We start from the raw sequence: 10,807 nt of genomic DNA, 5'->3' as shown, positions 1-10,807 counted from the left end.
AGCTGCGGACAAATATAGTTCTGTCTGATGTTCTAAAAACTACAGTTCCAGTCATTTTGGGACAAAAATACCTTTCTTTACAAATTTAAGTATGTATTTGTGGTCCAAATTTAAAAAAAAAAAAAAAAAAAAAAAAGTATAGCATCTTCTTCAGGGTTGAAAGGTTTTAGAAAGACAGACTGTACTCTTCTGTTCTAATGTTCTCATGTGCTGATGCTTAAAGAATATGAACAATTTTTAATTCCAAGCAATTGTATACCTTATTCTGTTTTTACTTTATCCTGTGGTGCTTGTCCAATTCTGCACTGGCCTCCTCTGTCTTAAAAATAGATAAAATTATCTGTGGAAAGAAGTAAAGACACACCTTCCTGTCAGTCTTCCCCAGGATCAAAGTTTTTGACCTTTTTTTATTGGATGTGGTTGTGTGAGAGTCACAGTCATAACACCACAACACAGACGTATACTGCGGCCACACACTGTGTAGTATGAGCCTGCATGTCTGTCGGCCCGGTGTCGGTGCTGTTCCTCATACATCATAATGCAGTGATTCTGCAGAAATGGATTTGATCATTGATAAAACTATAACCTGTCACAACGCCTTGATGAATGTGTCTCTGTGCTGAATGTGTGGGCATGTAAAGCATTGTGATGATGACCTGGCTGATGTCTAAGTGAGGGGGAAGATAAAACTCTACATAAATCAGTTCAACATGAGGATAACAGCGCATTCCCACAAATCATCCTGGGAATCTGAAGCTGTCCCGGGCTTGGAAAGGAATTCTGGGAACAGTGCCAGAACCCCAGCAGAGAGGAAGACTCAAGCGGAGGTCAGTGGTCTCAATGTGTCCTATTACTATCCTTTTTTATCCTTTCTTTTAGGTCTACCTGTGTTTGTCTTTGCTTTTCTGCTGAGTCCACTGGGAATGAAATCACTCGTCAGACAGATTAACATTTGAGTAAGTTCTACATGTTTCGTATACAGTTACAACTAGAAAGAAAGATTTTATACATGGGAATAAAGTGCATTAAATCAAGCAGGGTTGTATTTCCATCAATTAGGTGCTGTCTGTTTTCAAACAAGTGGACAGCAGGGAGAGGCAGAAAGGAGGGGAGGGAGAGGAGGCCGAAAGCAGGAAAATGGAAAGATGAAAAGGCCGCCGGGGTGGCGAGGGATGTACATTAAAAACATTAAGAAGAGAGAATTACAGTGGCAGAGAACAAGGTCTCTGAGGGAGTGCTCGGGAAGCTTGATGAAAGAACAAAGGGAGAGCTCGGGGTATAGGGAAGCCCTGTGTGGATAAGACTCTGGATAAGTGTTGGAGACAGGATCGTAAATCCCAAGCCCCATAGTCTGCAAGCTGGGGCCGGGGTCAGACAGGGAAAGCACAAAGAGAAGGGCTGGGGAGAGGCGGGAGGTAAATGATAATACACAAAGATACCATAGCCATAAAAAACATCTTAAGGTTGATACTGAATCACTCAAACCAGATGTGATTCAGATACTTTTCCAGTGAGATACATCAAACTGCTGGTTAAAGGCTCCCTGTGCTTTAAAGGTGGGACGTAGCAACCTTTCAAAAGGCAACAATGTCAGGGTCATGACGCACGGACCAAATTAAAGTTCCCTGTAGGTTGTCATTACCACCCCGTGTCTCACAGCAAGCATTCCTCTCATTCTGTCTGTTGTACATGAAAAAACAGTCACAATGAGCCTAAATATACTATTAAGCATGTTCAGAAACGGGAACTGTGAGTGGCGTCATGCCCTCTACTGTACTGAAAATGCCCGTCATAGTTGGACTGTTTGATGGTTGCTACTCATTATTATGGAGAAGGATAAATATCTTCTCCTCCTCTTAAGCCTCTGAGCTGACACACATGAAGGGTCTAATTAAAATATTCTTTTAACGTTGAATTATGGAGGTGTGAATGTGGTGTTTTAGGAGATATTAAGGCAGTGTTTTTCAACCCCTCTTTAAAAAAAAAAAAAAAAAAAAAAGTTATTTTCATTTTTTTATGAAATGTGTACAGACAAAATATACCAATAATATAAAGACATAACAATAATAAGCGAGGCAAGAAGTATTACCTTCTTACAAGAAGGAAAAAAAAGGAGGGAAAAAACAGTTTGTGCACAGGGTCAATACAGAAAACTACATTAAGTACTTGGTGTAAGAGATGTACCAATATGGTCTAGATATGGCTGCCAAATTTTCAAAAAGGTGTTATATTGTTTTGCAACTGTTCATCTCAAAAGTCCACCTGTCAATAAGAAGAGGGCAGTCAGATTTCCATGGCACGGCAATGTACTTCAGGGCCACACAAAGAGCAATTTCCATAAATTTGAGTTGAGCATTCTTTTTTCAACCTTTTTTTTTTTTCAGCCTTTCAATTCAAATGGGATGGCCTGAAATTTCTAGTAACTGACAAAAAAACAAAACAAAAACATGCTAATAAAAATATATGGTGAGTTGAGAGACAATCCCAATACATAAAAGACATGACAAACTCTGAAGCTGAAATTGAAGCACTGTGGTACTGTTTATCTGCCAAATGTTCATTGTGGTCAGTTTCAGATGCTGCAGCTCTTTCATAATTCATAGTTTCAGTTCTTGTTTGTTCTGTATTAATTGTCAGCCTTGTAAATACAAGCTGGACTGACTGTACATATCCTGACCAAGGAAAATAAAATTCTCACTTTGTGCAGTAATCTACACCTGGCTTTTCTGCCTCTGTCCATAATTATATATTATATCATCTAAATGTTGTCTAAAATTAACGTTTATTTACAACATAGTATAGCAAACTATTACATGATCAAAAACAAATTAATTTTAGCAAAAAAAAAAAAAAGTCTCTGTTTTGAATGTCTGGGGTCGCCAGAAGTTTGTGATGATAAAATGGGGTCACAAGCCAAAAAAGGTTGGGAACCACTGTATTAAGAACTGAGAGTGAGCATCCCATTACTCTGATGCATTGGTTTTAATCATTATTTTATTCATCTATCTCTGGCACATCTATCGCAGCTTTATCAAAGTCAAATATTTATTACTGCATAAGTTGGTTGCAGGATTGAATCTGATCAAAGTACCTTTCTTGGAAACATGTCACTGCACCATTTAAGTAAATTAAAAAAGAAGTGCAAAATTTATTGTAGTTATAAAGAAAAAAGTGTTCACGTTCAGTGTATGTATATCTAGGTATAAATACAGTGGCTATTGCTCAATATTTTCTTGATAAAACCATGACATAAGCAGTGAATTATATTTATTTTCACCCAAGGTCTCATTCTCTACTCAAATATATTTGATCGTTTAAATGACTATGTTAGGACAGATTGTACGAGTACTGGACCCAGATGCAAGACCCTCAGACAGGAGTACAATTAAAATGGATTTATTAGAAATAATCAGAGTAACAGGTTCACACAGAATGGTAATGAATGAATCTTCAGCTGGACTGAGATGGGGAATCGTCTCGGCTTCGGATCTTAAGTGAACCTCGTTACGGCCCAGGTCGGGAGCACACGAGGGGAACCCGACTAGGAGAGAGCAAAGGAGAATCAGTGGACAGACCAGGTCATACACGGGCAGACTATCAGACAGGCAAACGTACATAGGGTCAGGCAGGCTCACGTACCAGTAGTCCAGGCAGGGGTCAAACCAGGAAAAGGCACCAGGGCGGAGGAACAGACAGGGGTCAGGCGTATACTCAGGTGTGATGACAAACCAGGTCGAAGACAGACGAGCAGGCAGACGAGGAACAGGCAGAGTCGGAGGTCGAGGGGCAAAACAGGTCACAACAGGCAGGCAGGATCAAAAAACGCTGGTAAGTTATCACACCAAGGGTTGAAAACGAACTGGCAACGAACAGGGGAAACACAGGGTTTAAATACACAAGAGGGCGGGAAGACAATTGGACACAGGTGGAGACAATCAGGGAGGAGGCAGGTAATCAGGGCAAAGGTGAACACAAAGAGGAAGTAAAGACACCAGACAAGACACATGAGGGAAACTAACAAAATAAAACAGGAAACACACAAAACAAGAAAAAGTCCAGGGACTGATATGACAGACTACGGCCAAATGTTCAGTCGTCGTCGGTATTCCTCAAACCATTCCACAACTAAATTTGCAAAAAGTTTTGAACAGAACAGAAATTCTGCTGGAACACATTTGAGCTGTTCAAGTCCAAGGGTTTGTTAGATGATTTAAGATAAAGAGGTGATTTCCCCAAACAGAAGACACAAAGAGGACTGAAGAGTAAACCATGAGGGATATGTGAGAAGGGTGGACCTACAAGGAAATTAATGCCTGAAAACTTATTATATTCTATTAACTATTATTATCTATTATCTATTTCAATTGCTGGTGCTGGAGTTTGTTTTTTTTGTGCAGAATTTTTCCATAGATTTATCATTGTCAGTGCATCAAATCAGTGCATAAACAACCGCAATGTCATTAAGTGTCATACTTCATGAATGTAACCCCAGACCCTGACTTAATCACCCATGCATTTATATGTACTGTACCTTTACACTAAAGGAAAACCTTATATAGAAGACGCTTAAGATTTGCTTTGGTGATTATGTTTTAAAATCCAAACATCACTAATATTAATTCAACTTATGTTGAGGGGTTTTAATACATGTAGTAATTTGATTGTGATTTACGCTGCCTAGTGGAAATGTTTATAAGACCTTGTAGCCTTACTGGACAGTTTATTTAAAAAAAAGTAATGAAATTATATTACAATTTACTTTTATTTTTTTATTACATTTGTAACAGGGTGATTAATAATCGGCCTGTATCAATTGTGTGCATTAGAAAAGAAACCTTCTGAAAAAATAAAATAAAATAAAATAAAATAAAATGAAAATTACAGAAAATGCTTATTTCATTGTTGTGGTCCAGAGCTTTAAAACCAAGTCTGCTGTGTTGTGTTGTTATATTTTGGAGTGTGACACAAAGATAAATATAAGAAATATTCATTCATTCTTTCATTCATGTTTTGCATCTTTGGAAAATGAATGACACAGATGCAGGCAGAACATACAAACCCTAATGTTCACAAGTTAATTCATCTAATGAAGCTTTTACACAATGTGTTTCAAATAAAACAGTTAAAAAGGAAATAAAAGGCTGGACATACAACCCCAATTCCAAAAAAGTTGTGACATTGTCTAAAATATAACTATAAAACCAGAATTCAAAGAATGTATCAAATGTTTAATCTGGGAAAATGTACCATTTTATGTAAAAATTAAAGTAGCAACACATTTCTAAAAAAAATTGTGACTGGACAATATTTATCACAGTGTGATGTTTCCTCTTCTTCTAACAACAGCCCATAAACACCTGGGAACAGAGCAGACCCGTTACTGGAGATTTGTGAGAAGAATGTTGTATCATTCTTGTCTGGATTCTGTTCATTTTGTGACATACCATCAGAGGTGTAGGTTTTTGAACTGAACAGACCAGAGGAAACAGAGGACATGGTTTACAAACTTTCTCTCAGCACATTGTAAATGAGCTTTGGTCCAGAGGAGATCCGTTTCTAGATCTTGTTGACATTAGGGGTTCTTCTTTGCATGATAGGGCTTTAACCTGCATTTGCAGACTTCACAGACAGTTTAGTTTAGTTTATTAGTTTATTTGGCAGGAACCATGAACAGAACACTTTAAACATTAAGAAGAGATGCTCTGTACCAGATTAGAGTGCTCTCACTAATTTTCATCTGTAGTCCCTGTAGCAGACAAGAAGAAAATTAAAGTGATTTCTGTGGAAGTAATTTTTCTGAAAGTGTTCCTGAAATGATACAGAGGTTACCATCACAGAACCAGGCCTGGTTTGAATGCAGTGCAGTCTGAGGGCTGAAGATCACTGGTATCCAATATTGACTTTCCCCCCTGTCCTTTACACACAGAGATTTCTGCAGATACTCTGAGGCTTCTGGTGATAGTGTTCTGTGTTCAGTAGAGGATGAGATATTCAAAGGTTTTGCAGTTTTATGTCGAAAAACACTTTTCCACAATTTGCATATGCAGTTTTTTTTTTTCATCTTTCTCTCTAAGAGGCTGTTTATACACCCAACCATAACATTAACATTAACATTAACATTAACATTAACATTAACATTAACCTCTGTAGTAGCAAAATGTCCCTTCAGATGTTTCTTCTTTTTTTTTTCTTGGTAAATTTCACTTTTTCAGCCTTTCTTTCTGCCATCAAATTCAAAAAAATATTTTTTTTCAGCTGGTAAATGTTCTCAGTTTGAACATTTCATGTGCTTTCCATGTTCTGTTGTGAATAAAATAGCTTTGAATTACAGTTTTATTTACATTTTACACAATGTCCCAATTTTCTAATATTCAGGATTGTATTAGAATTAAAGTCCCCAATAAACATACATTGAAAACACCAATTTTCTAATTTTTTTACCTTCAAATTGACATATTTATTGTGGATATACTTGGCAAAGGAAATCCAGTCTGTGTAGACTGGGATTACACTGGTTCAGATGTTGAATATAAATGATCCACCTTCTATGTAACACTGTTTTAGCGTCATTTTGTCTTGTGCCGACCTCCTCATAAGACTACTGTTCCTGTGTTAATAATAACTGGTCCATTCAGGAGCCTAATTAGGACAAATACACCTTTTTAACAGACCAAGATGGTCATTAAGGCAGGAATTTGTTAAGTCTTAATTAAGCTCAGGCTCAGTGTGTGTGTGTGTGTGTATGTGTGTATAGGTGTGAATGTGTGTAGGTGTGGATGTGACACTTGTTTCGATTACAAGCTACACATGGCATATATTAGTGGTTAGTCTTTAATAACAGGAGACCAGAAGGATTAGGGAAAATAAGGCATATGTAGCAGTGCTGTCCAAAGAGCAGCTGTTTACCGCTGGTAACATGTTGACCACAATGTTACTGTCAATGCTCCTGATGCTGGAGGGTCTTCAAGGGGGGGCAACAGCAGCATTTGATTTCCAGCATGATGGGAAATCAATTTATAGCAATAATATTTTGATGAGCAGTGATGGAGGCAGACAAACAGTGAGGAAACAGCCACACCACCAGGTAAGTGCAGATGATGACCCAGACCAGATCTGAATGTGATGGTGTTTGACCCTGTAGCAGCTAATACAACTACTGTTATACAACGGGGAAATTAAAGAAATGACAAACAACTGAGAGAGGAGAGGAGCTAAATGAAAATGTGACTGAGCAGTTGGACTATATCTGCTTTTACATGGTTTGAAGTCAACAAATGGTCTCTTAACCTTTAAATACCTTTTATTTGTCACAACTTCCAAATTACATTTTTCTCTACATTTAACATAACAGTTATTTATCACCATTTAATGTAAGGTTTTCCTCTGCATTTTAGTTTTTAGTGTTTTTGTTTATTTCATTTATTTATTTTATTTGTTTATTTATTTTGAACATGCAAAGAAACAAAAAAAAAAACAAAATAATATTTAAATGAACAGAATGCTTGGCTTGATTTTTGGGCATTGATGAGAAATTAATGTGAAAATTAAACAAATAAATAAGCAATATATCATTTTTTTCCTCATTGATATAGCCTCATTACATTTGCTATGTGGAACTATGGTGGTCGACCTTTATATCAGCTATAAAGTCAATAGTTTCAGGAGACATACGCATTATTAAAAGGGATAATTCCTATGATCATACTATTTCATTATTTGTATATTACCATTTCATAAAGTTCTAAATTACAGAATAATGTAAATAAAGGTTGGAGCTAAAACAATGTCACGCCCAGATTTTGTACAAGTGATTAAAAGGGGATATATTTGGTAAAACTGTGGAACTGTGGTCCTCTTTTATTTTTATTTTTTTTAGAATTATTTATGCATCTTGTGAAGTAGAAGTTATTAATTATTCTGTGGGATAGTTTATGCTTTTTTTTTTTTTTTTTTTAATAACAGCTTAAATTGAACTCAAGCACTCCTTCTTCTTCTTCTACTACTACTACAACTACTACTACAACTACAACTTTCTTGCATTTACAGTCATAATTAGAAGAAAAATAGTGAGAAAAATTATGTCTGGATTTTGTTTTTTGAAAATGACTAAAAAAAAATAGATTACCAAAATATATTAATTTTCTATCAAATGCTTTTTATGTACGAAAAGCAAATAAATACGTCCTTATTCCAATGGTTGAATGTGCATTTACTCCAGCACAGTACACATTTGTTATGTGCTTGTCCAAAATACTACTTCTTTCTTATCTATATTTTAGTCCATTACATTTCACGGAAATACTACACTTCTGACTCCACTACATTTAAATGATACCTGAAGTAACTTTTTTTTTCTTTTAACATAAAAATGTCATTCTGATATGATTCAATGCAGGACTGTGCTGCTGATCTACCCAGTATAAATACAAATGATGTATAATGTACCTCACATTGACATATCATTAAAATTCTCTCACATATATCTGTTAATAAGGAGCACAAGAATATTTTATTACGCATTAAAATAGTCCTTCTGTCTATGAGTGGGCCATACTGTTCAGTTGGACACTTAAAATTGTACTTTTACTGTATTTTAATTTAATTTCCTTGTAAGGAAGTATTTGTACTCTGATATTCCTGCTTTTAAAAGATCTAAATTCTCCACCTCAGCCTGATTCAAACAGAAGAAGGAGTTTAATTTTTGCTGTTGGTTTGTGCTAATTTTTTCAAGTGTTGATATGGCCGAGTAAGGGAGTGAGAAGGCACTGTGCAGCAATACTAATCATTCCATATCTGGTTTTAAAAATTAATTTAGCAGCAACCATAATAGCTCAAATTGTAGGTCAAAGCAAGTACTTTAACATGCCATTAAGGAATAATAATCAAATATTCAATGAAAACATGAATTTATCATCACCGACAAAGTAACAGAGTGAGGAAAAATATACAGAAGTTTTTCAAGGTTTGGAAAAAATACCAAAAGGGCTGTTCCTCAAGGAAAGTGCAAATATTTAACCAACCACAATTTTCTTAATATATGAGAGTAAATTATATCCAAAAATGAAACTGAAATCATTCTTATTTTAGCTTTAAAAAATATTAAGTCATGGTAATGGAGTGAGATTCCAAAAAAGTAATGGAGTGAGTTGTTAATAATCAAAGATTTTCATTAAGATACTGTTAAAATGATCAGTCTTTGGCCACATATGTTTCATTACTAAATTTAATACACATCTGTCTGCTGTTTTTTGTTTGTTTTTTTTTTATAATAAATAACATTCAAAATCATTATAGTATTTGATTATTATGAAATATAAGATTAGACACAGGCATTTATTTTGAACATATTTATTTACACATTGCTATTTACATTCTGAATTTATGCTGTATACATTCATTTACAGCCTTTGCTGTCCTTAATTTACACTGTATTCTCATATATTTTCTTATATATACAGTTGTAATTCAGGTACAAATTAACCCATAAAGACCCAGACAGCCACTGGTGACCAAAACCATCTACTGACCTAAACTGTTAAAAACCTGTCAATACATTTAAATAATTAATGTAAAATACAGTTTATCATCTTTTCATGATCATCAGATATGACACATTTGGACGTTCAGAGGCTCTGTAGTGAACACGGAAACATCGTCATCTTCTGCAACACTGATTCACCAGTAAAACCCATGGAGTTGGATCAATGACAGTGGATGGAGACACTGGGTTTATGTTCAGTTAATGATAGATTTTGTGGAAAAAGTCACTTTTTCTTCAGTTTTCTCTGTTCTTGATATGATAATCCTCAACTTTAATTTGAGCTTTTTACTGAAAAATCTATCTATCTATCTATCTATCTATCTATCTATCTATCTATCTATCTATCTATCTATCTATCTATCTATCTATCTATCTATCTATCTATCTATCTATCTATCTATCTATCTATGTAATATATATCTCATATATGTAGAATAAATGGTAATAAATTGCTTAAGAAAAGTTAAAATACAGAGAAAAATACATTCGGGAACTGACACAAAAGTAGCACTGGGTCTTTATGGGTTAAATCAGGGGTGTCAAACTCATTTTTGTTCAGGGGCCACACTCACCTAAATCATCTGAAGTGGGCCGAACCAGTAAAATAATAATAGAATAATATATAAATAATGTCAACTCCAAATTTTTCTCTATGTTTTAGAGCGAGAAAAGTAAATTTGCATTATGAAAAGGTTTACATTTACAAACTATCCTTTCAAAAGATGTGAATAACATGAACAAACTGAAAAAATAAGTGTAATTTTAATAATATTATGCCTCAGTTTATCATTCACAAATGTACATTATAACTTACAGCTCACAGTGCGTCTACAAATACACAAAACATTTAGTTATGGGTAGAATCTTGTTAATATTGTACTTATTTCTCTTTAGACATTTCAGGTTGTTCATATTTGTTCAGGTAATTCACTTTTTTTTTTTTTTTTGGCAAAATTATGCTTTGTTTAAGTGTAATTACGTGAAAATATTTACATTTACAAAGAGAAAAATTTGGGGTTGTCATTATTTATGTTATTATGATTGTATTTTACTGAATCCTGCCCACTTGAGATTGAATTGGTCTGAATATGGAACCTGAACTAAAAGAATTGTTAATATCTTAGTGTAATTTTTGCATTTCACAAATTCATCCCAAGGGCCAGACTGGACCCTTTAGCGGGCCGGATTTGGCCCCCGGGCCTCATGTTTGACACCTGTGGGTTAAATAAACACAGTTTTAGAAACTACAGATATACGTCTTTCATG

This window comes from Sphaeramia orbicularis, chromosome 11 (assembly GCF_902148855.1).
Source record: "Sphaeramia orbicularis chromosome 11, fSphaOr1.1, whole genome shotgun sequence".
Taxonomy (NCBI): domain Eukaryota; kingdom Metazoa; phylum Chordata; class Actinopteri; order Kurtiformes; family Apogonidae; genus Sphaeramia; species Sphaeramia orbicularis.
This window is presented reverse-complemented; position numbering follows the sequence as displayed.